Raw genomic sequence first — 15,870 nt, forward strand, 5'->3', positions numbered from 1 at the left:
CAAAGAGCAATTAAAGCAAGAGCCATCCTCTGAGGCTGGGAGCGAGCTGCTCCGCTTCCCGCTGCGGCTGCAGAGAGCCCTTGCGAGAGCTCCGCCGTGCTGCCGAACGTGCCGTGGCCCTTCTCCGACATGGCCGTGGTCACGAATTGCTCATCGGATCGATGCCAAGTGCTTGGGTTGGCTCATCAAGATGCTCCAGTGATGTTGGGCACCTGCGTCCCCCTGGGGTCCTGCTCAGGCAGCTCTTGGGGACCCACGAGTGCTTGGAGCATCTCGGCAGTGTTCAGGACCTGCCAGGCTGCTTAAGGGTGACCTCAAGGGGACTGGGGGACAGCCTGGCTCTTTGGGAGGTGGGTTTAGGGACAGGGTGGTCACGTTGTGGGTGGTAGGTACAAAGCTGCTGGAGATGTCCCCTGGAGTGTCCCCCAGCAGCAGGACAAGGTCCCTGTAGCACATTCTGCACCACATTGGCCGTTTACAACCTGTTCCCCACTGATCCCTGTGCAAAAAATCAATCAGGAGGAACAACGTGGTGGCTCAGGGAGCAAGAGCATCCCCAGGGATCCCCCGGCTCTCCAGGGTGCCCCTCTCCTTCCTCCTCCCTCTTTGGGGCTCAGGGAGAGAGGTGAGTCCCTCTACGCCCGACCCTGGGGCTCTAGGATGAGAGTATTATGGCCCCGGCCTAGATTTGGGGCAGGAGGGTGGGTGTGAAGCGTTGCCAAGCCTTCCTGAAGCTGCACGAAGGTGGACGTGAGCCATCAGCCAGGTAAGGTCCTTCACCCCAGGACACCCGGGGGGGTGTTCGAGTGCAGGAGTGGGGTGAAGCCCCCATCCCAAACCCCCAGCTGGTGCAGGGCTTCCTTAGCTCTTGCTCTGGATGGTCCCTCACATGGGGCTGGGGCTGTCCATGAGGCTGCTGGGCATGGCCATGGGCACTCCAACTTCCTGACGGACCATGGAGATGCAGGAGGATTGGGGGGCGTGGGGGGGAGATGGAGATGGGAGAGGCTGAAGCCCTGGGGGGGCAAAACCCTCTTGGGGGAGCACCCAGGACCAGGCATGGAGGACCTTGATTACTGTGTTCAGTTTTGGGCCCCTCACTCCAAAAAGGCCATTGAATGACTTGAGTGTGTCCAGAGAAGGGCAACGGAGCTGGTGCAGGGTCTGGAGCACAGGTCTGATGGGGAGCGGCTGAGGGAACTGGGGGGGTTTAGTCTGGAGAAGAGGAGGCTGAGGGGAGACCTCATGGCCCTCTGCAACTCCCTGAAAGGAGGGTGCAGAGAGGGGGGGTGAGTCTCTTGAGCCAAGGAATCAGCGCCAGGACAAGAGGGAATGGCCTCAAGCTGCACCAGGGAAGGTTTAGACTAGATATCAGGAAGTATTTCTTTACAGAATGGGTAGTCAGGTGTTGGAATGGGCTGCCCAGGGCAGGGGGGGAGTCCCCATCCCTGGAGGTGTTCAAGAGGCGGGTTGACATATCACTGAGGGATCTGGTGTGGCTGGGATCTGTCAGTGCTGGGTTAACGGTTGGACTGGATGATCTTCAAGGTCCCTTCCAACCGAGATGATTCTGTGATTCTGTGAGCAACAGCTCCTGGAGGGAGCAGAAAGCCCAAAGGGGATCAGGAAGGTCAGTCTATTGATGCTTTGGTTGTCCCCATGAGGAAGTCAAACCATTTTTGGACCCAGGCATCCAGCTCCCCAGCAGGCAGTGGGATGCTCCCAGTGTTCCCCATAACCCCATGGTGGGCGATCCCGGCAGGTGAGCCCGACTCCGGCAGCCCCAGCCCGGGGCCGGTGGGGATTTCGTTAGTGCCACTTCTCATTTGGAGCCGCAAGGCTTGGATTTGGGTGCTTTTGGCACGACTCCCCTCCTGGCCTGTGCTTCTTGGCTCTGCATCCCTCTGGGTATAAATCCAGCACCAGCCAAGTGAGATAAGAGGGATAAGGGATGGGGACAGAGTCTGGCACACCCTGACACCAGCCCCTTTCTTTTCCCAAATAAAAATTACCCTTTCCCCCATCTCCAGGAGCATTTTTGACTCTTTACCATTATTTTTGAAGCCAAGGAAAGGCCAAGTGAGGAGAGAGGCAGACACAGCACCCAGGGACAGGCAGTAGAAAAGGAACATGGGGAGAAAGACCCGATATAACGGGGCGGGGGAGGGGGGGGGTAGTGACAGCATCTCTGGCCTCGGGGCTGGGATTAGCCATCGGGTGCACTTAAAGGAATTTTAATCAGCAAAGATGGTGCTGTCAATAAAAACAAGCGAGAGGCTCCGTGGCGTTGCGCCAAGGAGATGAGCGCATGATTTTTAATCTAGGAAAGTAGCTGTCGGGAGGGGAACGGCACAGGGCTGGGCAGCATCTCCCAGGGAACTGCGTACATGCCAGGGATAACCAAGGGGCTGGATCTGAGCTGGGAGAGGGGCTTCCCCCCCCAGAGCCAGGCCACCCTTTGGGGTGCTGTTGCAGTGGGAGGTGGTGGGGAAAGGGATGGGGGGGTCTGGTGATTGCGTGGGGATGTTGGGTTCCTCTGCAGCTGGTTTCCTTGGGGATGGTTCTCCCATGCCTCAGTTTCCCCTTTCCTAAGTGAAGATGCTTAATCACCCCTTTAAGACAGGCAGATTTGCTGGGTGGGGGTATAAAAAGAGGGACTGCTTGCAGGGTGCTGGGTGAATGCAGCAAGGGGCTGTGGGACAAGCCTGGAGCAAAGCCCAGGGGAAGGGTAGCAGGAGCCGAGCATCCCTGCCATGAGCAGACACCAGGGCTGAGCCAGCTCCGGGTGAGGACGGGTTTCCAGAGCCTTGTGCTGCATTCCCATCCCGTGGCTGCTGCGCTGAGCATCGGTCTGCCCGTCAGGCCCGTCTGAACCAGGCAATTGCTGTAATCTGTAAGGGATTCTGAGCGGGGAGACAGCTCGATGTGAGCAGATCTGCGTGTGCTTCTCAGCCGGCTGGAAGTCGCCTGCTAAACTCAGCCTTACTCTGAGCCCAGAGGGGGAAGAGCTCTCCCCACTGCCCCTGCGCTTCTCTTGCAGGGACCTGAGCAGGGTGACAGCTCTCTGATGGCCACGTAGGCACCGAGATACGGGAAACCCCAAAACACTGGGCCCAGCTCACATCCCCATCAGGTGCATACAAGCCCGGCAGCGGTGCTCGCTCTATTGCCTCTCTTAAACCCCCAGAAGCAGCAGGCACCTTCCCTTGCATTGCCCTGGTTGACTTGGCCCCACACCACACTCATCTCTGGGGCTGTGGTAGGAGGTTGTGGCATCACCTGGGGGTATTTCGGAAGGGGGAGGCTCCCTGGCAGGCAGGTGTAACTCCTCTTTCCTACTGAATACCTGTGGAAAGATGAGGAGGTTGTTTGCCTGCCCTAATCCCAGCTCTTAATAGAGGATACCTGTGCTTGCCACTGCCTGGAGGAGCCTGTGGGTTGCAGGAGGTGGAGCTGGGAGCACTGGAGAGATTATAATCCCACCTCAGAGCAGCCTCTGGGCTGTCCAAGTCTCTGGCAGTTGGCATCACTGGTCATGGCCTTGGAGCAGGAGTGATGATAGTAAGAAAAGTGAGCACTTTGTTCCATTTGGGACTGGGGGGACCCTACGAAGCCCCCTCCTCCTGCTGAGCCCTGCTGCAGCACAATGGAGCCCCAACCTCATGGGCTGGGTGAACATCGACATCGGGTGGAAAACCCCCCCCAGAAGCTCTGTGCAATTGCTCTCCAGTTTCCCAGCAGCTTTATTCCCACCATCCCTACTTCTACCAGAGCATCTCCCCAACTCCAAAGCAACTGGAACCAGTTTGCTGCTGGGAAGAAGCGCTCAGAATTTCTCCCAAGTGGCATTTCAGTGCCCAATGAGCTCACCGGGGTCTGTCCCAGCACCTCTGGCATGGCTCTGCCTGGCAAACTGCTGCTGTATGCACAGGGTGCTGAGCCAAAGACGGGGCTGGGGTGGATGAACCCCGCCTCTTCCCACCCACACAGAGATTTACAGCTGCTGAACTCGGCGGTGGTCCACGGCTGCTGCATCTCGGCATGTCCCCTCCTCGTTAGTGATGCTTCAGGCTCTTAGTTTAATAGGGCTGGTGCTGAGGATTTTGGCATGGAGGGCTAGGGACGGTGGTGTTGAATGTGTCCAGTTCCCACTCATTTAATGTGATGAAATCTAATAAATAACTCAAGCCCAGAATGGTGTTTCTTTACCACCGAGGAATGAATGAGACTTGCAGCTCATTTCTGGCTGGGCCATGTGAGCCTTGTGTGGATTTATTTTACCTTTCTGGTTATTCAGAACCAGTGGCTTTAATCCTACTAGTGCTGGAGGAAGCCTCTAGAAACCACAAAAAGTGACATAAAATGTTCTTTTTTTTCCCCATCCCTACTTTGCACTATTGTAACATGTGCTGAGAAAACCAGATAAGCAGGGGAGAGGCTTAGGAGGGGATGCCAGGGATGGCTGAGCCAGCAGCAAGAAACCCTGGAGCAAGGGCTCCTCTCCCCAAAAGCAGCTGCCTGGAAAAATTCACCTGAAATGGTTTTTACTGGGAAACTGACTTTTTCTTCTTTGGGCGGGGGGGGGAATTTTCTACTGCAAAACCTCATTTATCACCCACCCTGAATCCTCTGACTGTGAGCTGGGGATGCCGTTTCTCCTGCTTCTCTGGTTCCCAGTGGAAGTAAAGGTTTTTAAAGCAGCTTCCTGGGAATGTCGGCTGTTCCCCTGCAGCTGGGACAAAAGCAAACGTGTAAATGCAAAGTTTCCCCAGAAAAATCAACCCCCACTCTCCAGCCAGCTGCTGGGTTGGATGAGCATCCATGCAGCAGTTTGGATGTGGGTTCATCCCCCTGCCCTGTGGTTTTGAAAGCCTTCTAATTAGGAGGCAGTGCTAATTAGGGGTAGGAGGGCTGCAGTGATGGGTGCAGAGGTGTTGCAGGCTGCAATGTTTTGGGGGGAGCTGGGAAACTTGGATTTGCTCCCAGCTTGCAGACAGGTCTGCAGCAAGCAGGTTTGTGCCTCAGTTTCCCCATCTGGATGTTCCTTCCCAGGGAAGGGTGTGCTGCTGAGAGAAAGCCTTTAAAAAAAAAAAAAAAAAAAAGGTGTTTGTGTATTCTGCAAAAAGAAGCTCTGGGAGTCAGCTGAGGACAGTCCTGGCTAATTGGAGAGAGGAGAGCACGATCTTATTTGCCTATTACGGTCCCAGTAACGCTGGGCTGACACATGGCTGCGAGCACAGTGAGGGGGCTGGCAGCGTAGACGGCCCTGATGTCCCGCATCCGGGAGGTAACCATTTGCTGGACCTCGGCATCTTTTTCTCAAAGAGATGATACGACTGAGAAAGGAAAGCACTGTGCCAGGTCACGGCTTGTCACTGGGCAGCCAAGTTCACCCCTCCCCAGATTGTCCCCAAACTCCTTGCTGGGGACAGTTGGCTCCTTCCCCCAGCCTGTGTTAGTGCTACGTGTGGAGCTTGGCATGCCAATGAATACACTGCTCCTCCCGGCTGGCTGGGGACACAGAAAAACCTCATTTTCTTGCTTTTACACCTGGAGAAGGGCATCTTGGAGAGGTGAAACAAGCCCCCAGGGACCCGTGTGGCGCACATCTCCACTTGCTCCTTCTCCTCCATCCCTGGAGTGGGGATATGCTCTTCCCCACCGAGCTGGTGCTCCCTATGCCATGACAAGGGCTGAGACCCCACCATTACCTCCCCCACCCCTTTTTTTTTTTTTTAGCTGATTCATGAAATTTCTGCTCTGGCAGCGCTGTGTTGCTTTAAGCTGTTTACGCGAGTTCAGGAGGCGACAGCGCGTGGGGTATTTTTAGCTCGCCGGGTAGCGGAGCGGGATTAAAATGCAGTCAGTGTTACAGACGCTGGGGCTGAATCAGTATTCCTCCACAAGCCTCTCCGTGCCAGCGTTTTCCATTGAGTGTCTGAAAAACCCAAGTTTCCATGGAGACCCAGCTCCAGGGCAACCCGTTTTCCTTGCAAAAAAAAAAAAAAAAAAAAAGCAGCAGGTAGGGAGCGGGCGCAAGAGATGGCCAAGCTCTGGCTCCAGAAGGAGAATGGTGACTATAAATCCTGGTGATTTCTCAGGAATGCAGGTGTGGAAGCAGAGATGTGGGCGTTAGGCTGTGAAATGCTGTTAAAAGGTTGCTTGGGTGCGAGCTCAGTTGTTCATCCCATCCCAAACCCCTTTGGTGGGTTTTTTGGGTGGTGGGTTTGCTAAGCTGGTGGTGGAGGCTGGCGGGAGGTCTTGGTGTCTCGCTGCAGCGAAAAGGAGTCGATGTGGTGCTGAGGAGAAGGTGGGTTTGGGTTTGCTCTCCTGGAATGGTGGAACCAGGAATTTGCCCCCCATCTCCAGGAATTAAATGAGTTAAATCAGCAGATCCTCTTACCCATGTGTTCTCTTCTGCCTTGAGGCACTTCTGAAGGGGCTTTGCCAGGGGCAGGTTGTCTCCAGTCCACAGTGGGCATGGAAACAGTCTAAGAGGACGTGAGGATGAAGACAATTTCTTAGGATCTCACTGCAGAACCCTCCTGTCTTGGTTTGTCAGTTGGCTAATGTAGACATGTCAGCCACAAGAGTCCTCCATGGAGAAGAAACTGAAACACTGCTGTTCTCTTTCATTTTCTAGCTCTGCAGATCTCCTCTTCCTGCTCTATCTATCTTGGAAATTGGAGGAAAAAAAAAAAATTAGTTCTTGCTAGATATTTATATAATTTCTCCTGCCTGTGCCCAGCACTGTGGTTAGGACTCATCTCAGCTGGTGCAGTGACAATGCTGGGTGGCAAAGCGGGTCAGTGCGCAGAAAACTCAGTGCTCCAGGTTTGGCACTGGAGAAGATTTGACAAGAGAGACCCAGGGCTGGCTGGTCTGCAGCAATGAGATGATCACTGGCTTGTCCTAATAACCGCAAGATGGTTGGTCTGTGAACTCAGTCGGTGGCACCCTTGGAGATATTGTTTTGATGGGGATGTGGACACGGGTTGTATGTTGAACCCCAGGAGCTGGTCTCTGCTCGTAGGGCCCCCAGCAGTGGGGTCCTGCCTTGGCCATGAGTTTTCCAGGCAAGCTCCATCCTTGAACCCACTGAGATCCAAGCTGCAGCCAAGGCATTTCCTCCCAGTTGCTTTCTCTTTACTATGATGGGATTTTTCCATGTGGTGATCCAGCATGTAGAAACCTAGAAAACCCAGCCTGGGACTGCTTGTGGCTGCCCCAGCGGAGGCTGAAGCCAAGTAGTAGAGCACGATGACATGAAGCACAAAGCAAAGGCCAGCTCTTGGAGTGGTCAGCCCCATCGCTGCCTCCTTGCATGGTGCTGCTGGATCTGCAGGGACAGATCCATGGGTGATGTGTAACATGGCACAACTTCTGGGCAGGGTTGGGACAGATCATCTCGGAATCACAGAATCACCTCGGTTGGAAAAGCCCTTGAAGCTCCTCCAGTCCAACCATGAACCTCACCCTGACCGTTCCCAACTCCACCAGATCCCTCAGCGCTGGGTCAACCCGACTCTTCAACCCCTCCAGGGATGGGGACTCCCCCCCTGCCCTGGGCAGCCCATTCCAACGCCCAACAACCCCTTCTGCAAAGAAATCCTTCCTAAGAGCCAGTCTGACCCTGCCCTGGCGCAGCTTGAGGCCATTCCCTCTTGGCCTGGCGCTGGTTCCTTGGCTCAAGAGACTCCTCCCCCCTCTCTGCACCCTCCTTTCAGGGAGTTGTAGAGGGCCATGAGGTCTCCCCTCAGCCTCCTCCAGACTAAACAACCCCAGAGGGATGAGCTGCCTCTGGGAGCAGAAGGGCTCCCCAAATCCAGAGATCCTGGTGAGATCCCGTCCTTCAGCAGGATGTGAGGGTAGGTGGGCTTCACGGGGGGATGGAGCGGAGATTTTGCAAGAAGGGCACTGACAGACAAGAGCCACCAAACCTTCAATGTGGTCAAGTACCTCGAGGTCACGTTCTCTGCAATGTGGTTTGGTATTTTGATTTTTCAAACCAGTCAAAAGCAGCCACGGTTGAACAAATCTACTCAGTTTTCAAAGCAGAGTTTGTGCTTTCCCGTCCTTTACCTAGGGAAAAAAATGAAATCCCATCTGAAGAAAAACTTCTTCAGTTTCTCAAAGGTGTTTTCATTAAAAGAGAAATGGATGTTTAAAACCCCAAGTCCTCCAAGCAAAATCCAAGTTGAGAACTTGTACCAAACAAAATTATTTTTACTGCAGCATTTTTCAGTCTGATTGATTAATATTTTTGCCCAAGCAGAATACTTTCTGTGAAAAGGCTTCTTTTGATCTAAAAACTGTTGTCATTGGCTTTTTTTAATTGAAAACCACTTCCACTTTCATTAATAGCTGTTCTCCCATCCCTAGCCTGCACTCAGCATGCCTGAAACAGCTCCTATCCAACGGGTTATTTTCCAGGATTGGAAACAGCAGACACGATGGGCTTTTATCTATGTTCAGAGCAAATTTAGGCAGACTTGTTCCTATTCAGGCTGCATTCAGAAAATGGTCTGTTTTCCTTGTTCTGGGTAATAAAAGGGGAAAGAAGTCATATTTCAGCCCAGCTCCTTGTTCTTGTGTTGTCTTGGAAACTGTGTCTCCCCATGGAGTCAAGGGGGTGCTACTAGAGGGACTTTGGTGTCTGAGGTTCATGGTTCAGCTCTTGGATCTTGGCTTTGGCCAACGCTTGGCATGGGTTAGTAGAGGACTAACACCCAGCACTCGTGATGCTGCTGGGTTTGGGGCCAGGCACTCAGCTGGGATGCAAGATGTGACCCGGCTGGGTACCTGGGTATGGTGTCACACCATGGCTGGAGTGTCCCAGGGAGTCCCCAGTGTCCCTGGGCTTGGGGACCGTGTGCTGAGGCCATACTCTTAACCCTGCCAGATGCTCAGTGGTAACAGGGGCTTTTTTCACGTGTGTCTTGGAGGCTGCATGAGGCACATGCAAATGAATTGCCTCTTATCGCTGCCGGCTGCCTGGGCTGCTTCATCATCAGCCTTTTGTTTTTTCCTGAGGTGAGCTAGTCTTCATCTTTGCTTTCTGCTCACAGAAAATTATATTTGTGGAACAGCCTGCAGCAAAGAAAAAAAAAACAAACAACAATAAACAAAACCAAACCCAAACTAAATTGCAGGACTCCAGATATCCATTGACTTTATTTCGGTAACCTGGCTAAATTCTCTGTGGGACCCTGTGGCCCTCCTTTGGGAGAGGATGACTTGTGCAGCTTCTTTCCCAGCACCGATGGGAATCAGGGATGGTTGAGCAGGAGTGGGAAGTGCATAGAGTGGGAAACATCGCCCTGTTTGTGCGTGGAGGTTGCAGGAGGCTTGGCTGGGGGAAGAAGGGAGAAGCCCTAAGAGCAGCTTGCAGTAAGGATGCTCTGGTTGCTTCCAGCTGGAGTAAATACCATCTCCTTCCAGACTGCAAAAAAAAAAAAAAGGGAAGGTCAACCGTGTCGGAGCAGCTTTGCCAGGCTGCGGTGGCACCTCGCAGGGTCAGCGCCGGCATCCTCCACTTTGAACGTGTTCCCCTTCTCGCTGCAAACCCCGTGGTTCCTCCCTGCGGGACCTCCACACTCCAGCCTCTGCTTTGCATTTATAGCTGCCATTTGCAGCTCTTTTGTTATTTTCTGCTGTTCATTTAAAAAAAGCAGCTGACACCATCTCACTGTTTGTAGAAGGAAACTATTTAGGGACACAACTAGTGGGTTTTGGAAAACTTACCATAACAAGAGAGCTGTGGTTCCTTCCAGCCTTGCATCTGCCCAGCTCCCTGCCAGCCAGCTCTGTTTAACGGATGCTTTTAATGGGATGTTAACGACTCAAAAAAAAAAATAATTAAATACCACAAAGCAATTTCTGAGCAGAATAATTGGGAGTCAGCTGGAGCTGGGGGTTCTTCGTGCTTCCCGAGTGCTTGTCCCTCTTGCTGAAGGGTGTCACATTCCTGTAACTGGCTTAAACCATGTCCTCGGTGCTGACTGGCACATCAAAAGCCAGTGTGAGCTGAGGAGCCTGGCAGGGCTGGGTTTTGTGGGGAGAAATGGCCTTTGAAGAGGCTGGGGCTGAACTGAAACAACCCCTCCAGGGCAGCGCTTGGGAAGCGATGAGGGAGAAGCTGGGAGAGGTGCACGTTCTCCTCTCTGGTCTTGGTGGTGGCTGTGATGGTGGGGAAAACGTGTTGGCTCTGCAGCAGAACAAGGGCTCCTGAATCCCAGTAAATGATGGGTATAAATTGGGGGTGAATAGTGAGGACCCCCCCTCAGTGTCCCCCATAGTCTGCTAAAACTCATCAGGAGACACCGTGGGCTAAATGCGCCTGGTCATGGGGCTGCTGCTCTGCTCTCAGGCAGCATCCACTGCCCCTTACTTGCAATTCATGGGGTTTTTTGCTTCTAAATTTAGTCCTTTTGGGGCAGGAGGGGTATGGAGGAGGGTGGATGGGGGAAACAGAGTAGGGGAAGCATTTATCTCTCTGGGCCCATTGTCTAATCAAAGGGAGCCCGACTTTAAAGGCTTCCCGTTCGGTGCGGAGCTGACAGGGAACATGCATCATTAAAAATGTTCAAGTGCTTCTGTTCGCCAGCACCTCTTTGAAATCGCTGGCGACTGCACGGCCTCAGCGTGGCAGGGGGAGCCGTCGGCCACCCCACAGAGCCATGCTGTGCCCTCCCCTCCACGCCAGCCCCTAGGTACAGCAACAGGGACCCGGCTTCTATGAAAAGCAATTTAAATGCAGGAGCTCTCTGGGCTGCAGACATCTCCCCATCCTGAAATGTAGCACATGCGCAAGGAATTGTCTTGTTTGCATGTTCACCCCCTCTCCCCATTTCCCTCTGGAGTTGCACAGATGTTAACCAGAGCCAGTGAGCCATTTGGGGATAAAACAGCCCCCTTTGGTCCTAGGGATGATTTTCTCTCTTATATAAGAAAACAGCTTCGTCCTACAATAGTCATACCCAAAAAACCAAGCTAGCAGGAGGGAGGTGATGCACACATCGGAGCTCAGCTCTCAAAGCTGAGTGGTATATTTGGGTTAAGACCCACTTTTTTACTCTTTGATGGGCAGCGTTTGGGGCAATGTGGGGCCAAGGCACTGCAGAAAGATCTACTGGTGGCTGGGTGGGGAGAAGAGGTGTGGGTATGGTGGATATGGAGGCTGGGAGGGAGCCACGGGGGTGGTGGGTGCTCTCGGCTGCTCAGAGAAGCACACGGAGCCCGTGCTGAGGATGCTGCTCCCAGCAAATCGATGCTAATCCCGTTGTCTCTGCTGCAGAGACGGCACCGCCCCGGCAGGCTGAGGGCGATGGGCTGGGCAGGAGCGAAGGGGGTGCAGGGGAGAGCTGAAGTGCTGGCGTAAATCACGATGGCTCACGTGTCTCTGAGGCACTTCGGTCCCTCATTGCTGCTGGGTGATCCTCGAAGAGGTGCAACGGGGGATCCCGAACTTCCACAGTGGGCAAAGAGCTGCCCGTGCTGTTGAGGGAAGGTCTCCTGCCTCTCATGGTCAGGGTCTGTGCCCAACCTTCTCAAAACCTCACCAGGAGGAAGGAAAAAGAGAGAAGTTTCTTAGTGAGCCCATCACCTTTGCTCCTGGCTCCTCTCCCCATGTTTCCTTGCTGCTTTTACCCTCTGGGTTTCCAGCCTCCAGAACAAAACCATCCCCTCCGCAGCTGCCTCCCACCCTGCCACCCCAGCAGGCACCCACACCCCGTCCCACCTTGACACCCCATTGCTGACTGCATTTCCATAGGATCAGAATCTTCCCAAGACGTAGGAAGAAGCATCTTCTGGGCTTCTCCTCCCCAAATTTCTCCTGTGGAGGATGCAGGTGGATGGATTTTGCTTGGCCTGATTGAAATTCGGATCAGGGTGTCCTGGCTGGCTATCAGCCCTGTTAATCACCACCCTGAGCCGCTGCAAAGCAGCTGCTTCATGCTGACACAGCACCGAGCAGCTCCCCAAGACCCCCCGGCATCAGTGGAGCCACGCAATCAGGCTGGCAACAAGGGCAACCCGCTGTGGCTGGGGGGGGTCTAATTAGTCTAATGGGGGAGAAAATTGCTGGGGGGAGATGGGAATGATCGAGCCACATTTGGCATAAGCCCATTGCACCCGAGGCAGGCTCGTGGACACGGGTGAGAGAAGAGCAAATCGCCAGCCATGGGTTCTGCCACCGGTGCACTTTTTAGCCTCGGGCACATCGCTTAACTCCCAGACTCGGCTTTGATATTCCAAATCAAGGCTGCCAGCATGCTCTGCTGCTTCCAAAAGGTTGCTTTGTCGTTTTTCTTGGATTATGCTTATTTTTGTGGCTAGAAGAGACCATTGTGTTCAGTAACTTTGACTTCCTGCATTAGACAGGCCATAAAATGCTGCGTGGTACTAAGCCTTATTATTAGCGTTTATTACTGCGGAGGGAACAGGCATGGCAAGCGCAGCTCCATGGGTGGGGAGCTTTTTAAAGCAATCACCTACGGCCATGCAACCTGTTATGAAAACTCTCTGCATAACCAGGATGGATTTGTTATGTGCATAGGGGATGTGGGTAATTATAGGAAAATCACCGTCTCTTGACAGATAACAGCCTGCCGTGTTTGTTCTGGAAATGAGGGGGGTCGGCGCAGTTGTTGAAGGTGTTTTCCCCCCCACCTCAGGGTTGTTTTGCTTGTGCAGGCGGGGATGGTGGTGGTTGGCAACCCAAGGTGCTGGGTTTGCTTCTGCGATGCCTGCCCAGACCAGGGCTGGCTGCCTGGCTCTCCTCGTGAGAGCAGGGAGCCGTGCTGGGTTAATTCCTGGGTAGGAAACTAGTGCTGAACGCTTGATCGTACCTTTGCCTGATCATCCTCTGTGTTCACCACCGGGCTCTGCTGATGGTTTCAGCTCAGATCTGCCTCCTCTGCCCCTGCTGACCGGCATGTCCAAGAGGGTGCTGGTGGTTTTTAGCACTGGAAGCTCCAGCCTGGGCAGGACCTTGCTGTGCAAGGGGCTTGATGGGCATAAAATGGGACCTGTGTGGCTAAAGCCTGAGCAGGCTTTGGTTTTGGGTGGAAGACAAGAGCCAGGAGGTGCCCTGTGATGGGGAAACACCTTGAGATATGGAAGAGCTGGAAGTGTGATGAGGTCTTGTGGGGAGGCACAGTCTGGGAGCACAACTTGGATGGGAGTTTAAGAAGGCACCATGATCGCTGGGATGTCCCCAAGGTACAGAATAGGAGGAGGAAGGAATTTAGCTGAGTACAGATTAGGAGCCACAGTCCCTTTGGTCTTTATCCTGCCCTTCTGCTCAGCAGCTTCCCTGCACCCACATTCCACCTCAGCAGGTTTCCCCTTAACTCTGCCCACCTCAGCCCCTCTCTCTCTGTCACTGGCCTCTGCACCTACAGCCCCTGGGACACAGCACCGCTGGGTGACTGTGCCACCACCTCTAACTGTGCAAATACCTGTCATCAGTCAACCCAACCCCCAGGGCAAAGATCTCAAGAGCTTCTGTAGACCAAACCGAGTGGCAAAGGAGCTTGGGAGAGTTTCGCATTTTTGCTGCACCTGGATATTTTTTTGCCTCCTTCCAAGTGAAGCTTGGGGAGGAGAAAGGATGACAGGACCTGAGGAGCCTTTGGGGCTGGATCCAGTCCTGCGTTGGGGTGCTGCCATGCGCTGGGCAGCATGGGGACCTTACCTGCTGCTGGGGAAGGGCAGTGCAGGGATGGGGAGAGATGGGAGAACAGGCTGAACTCATCAAGACATTCACAGACTGGCTTCCCTCCCCTCTGATTTTGTTTAAATTAAGCCATCTGCCCACATTAAATGGTAAATTATCTTAGCTGCTGCCTGTCTCCCTGTGGGGACAGTGGCCAGAGGAGTGGGGGGAGAGGGTGAGCGCTGCAGGGCTGCACCCCTGGCCTTGGACCTGGGGAAAACGTGGCTCCTGTGGAGGTGGGTGTCACCTCCCCTTCTGTGTACTGGAGATCAGCCCCAGGCAAACTGGAGCCAGTCACTTGGGAAGATCACAGCCCTGCTCCACTGCCCATGGAGGAGGGTTAGGAACTGGTCTCTAATCCATCTAATCAAGCTGAGCGTGGTGTGACCTTCCTTGGCTCGTGTCCTTGGGAGTCCTTTTCTGGGCAGCAGCGCCTGCTCGAGCGGTAAGAGCTCTCTCCATGATGCTGTGGCTTGGAGGAAGGAAGGGGTGCAGTGTACCAGGACAGAGGGTCTGGAGCCGCCACGGGGAAGGGCAACATGGGGCCAAGGCAGGACCCGGATTAACTCGGGGTGGGCTCTTGCTTGACTTCTGCCTTTGCAAGCAATGCCTGCAAAGAGGGGAGATGTGTGTTGGTCTGGTGGCTGAGGGAGGACCTTATCCGCTTCCTGGTCCCTCAGGGATGTGTTCAGAGGTGAAGCCTGCTCGGGGTGAGCACCCGCAGTCAAGGTGGGGGGACCCTCTTGCCTTTGGGCACCACGGAGCCAGTCTCAAACCCTGCTGTGGGTCCCAGGCAGGACCCTCACCATGGGCTGTCAGCCTCTGGCAGTGGATTCTGCTTCACTTGGACCCTTCCACTCCTGCCACGATGGATGTTCTCCTCTGGCAGTGTCACCACTTTAGTAGCACACGCAACTGCCACCTCGCCCTCCATGCAGCACCCAATGCTGTGCCAGCACCCCGAAAATAGCCACTCTCCCTATATGGCTCCGGGGAGGACACGGGCTCTTGGTGCTCATTGCCGGCTCCTCGCTGAGACCTGGCTCTTGTCATCACTGCAATGAGTTGTGTGGTCTCTATTTTCCTTTGAATGTGTTCCCAGGATTGGGATGAAAGTATTGGGTGAGAAAAAAAGACAGCTGGAGGTAGAGGGGGCATTAGGTACTCCAAAGCACCCTGTTGTCTGGTCACTGGCAAAACCCCAGCCCATGTGCTCGGGCTCCCATGCTGATCCGGGGAAGGGTTGGGATGGGTGCTGGTACTCAAGGGAAGAACCTCCCCACTCCACAGTGTCCCAGCTGAGTTTGCGTCTCCGTCTCTCTGAGTCTGCTCTTGGAGAGCGTCTCTGGCCCGCTGTGCAACGCAGCCACCAGCTCTGAGCACTCTGGATCTGAAGTGCAGAGGATGACTGCGCTCCCTCAATTAAAACTGACTAAATAGTGAACGAGACTGTTTCTCTGGCTATTTTTCTCCCTCTGCCTTGCCATCGCTTGGCCTCTTGCATCCCTCTTGCATCTGCACCACTTTAAGTGTAGTGGGAGCCAGGAGCAGGCAGCCTGGGTCTGCTCTGCGCTGCGTGCCCGGGTCTGCCTTGCAGCAGCTTGGGGTGTCCTGGACCTGCACCAAGAACATCTGTGAGCAATTCGTCTTTGCAGAAGCTGCTGGCAGCCAGCCTGGCTGGTCCAAGGGCATGGTCTGGGGCTGTCCCAGCCCCAGCAGGATTGCCGAGGGCTTTGGCCATCCATGTGATGGTGAGGAAGGTGGTTAGATTGGTGTGTGGGTTGCAGCATTTAAGCTTTCTCACTTGGTATAATGTTTTCTGAAGCTCTAGGGTCTCCTCTCCAAGTCTCGGTGGTCTCCTGGGGTTAGGTTCCCCCTGTTAGAGGCATTTCAGAGCATCTCGCCCCCCCTGTACTTGGTCTTGGTGTGTCAGGCTGTAGCACATGGGTGCTGCTGAGCTCCTAAGAGAGAAGGGTCCCGGATCTGTCCTGTGCTGAAACACAGATGCAGGAGTTGATGGAGCATCTCCAGGACTGATTGTGCAAAAGGACTTTCAAAGGACCTTGGCTGAGAAGTTTTACAGTGAGCCACGCAGTTTCCTCTGTCCTATCTCCCAGCCAGAATTTGGGGAGATTTTTTTTCCAACAAGC

The sequence above is a fragment of the Strix uralensis genome, chromosome 24, assembly GCF_047716275.1.
Source record: "Strix uralensis isolate ZFMK-TIS-50842 chromosome 24, bStrUra1, whole genome shotgun sequence".
Lineage (NCBI taxonomy): Eukaryota > Metazoa > Chordata > Aves > Strigiformes > Strigidae > Strix > Strix uralensis.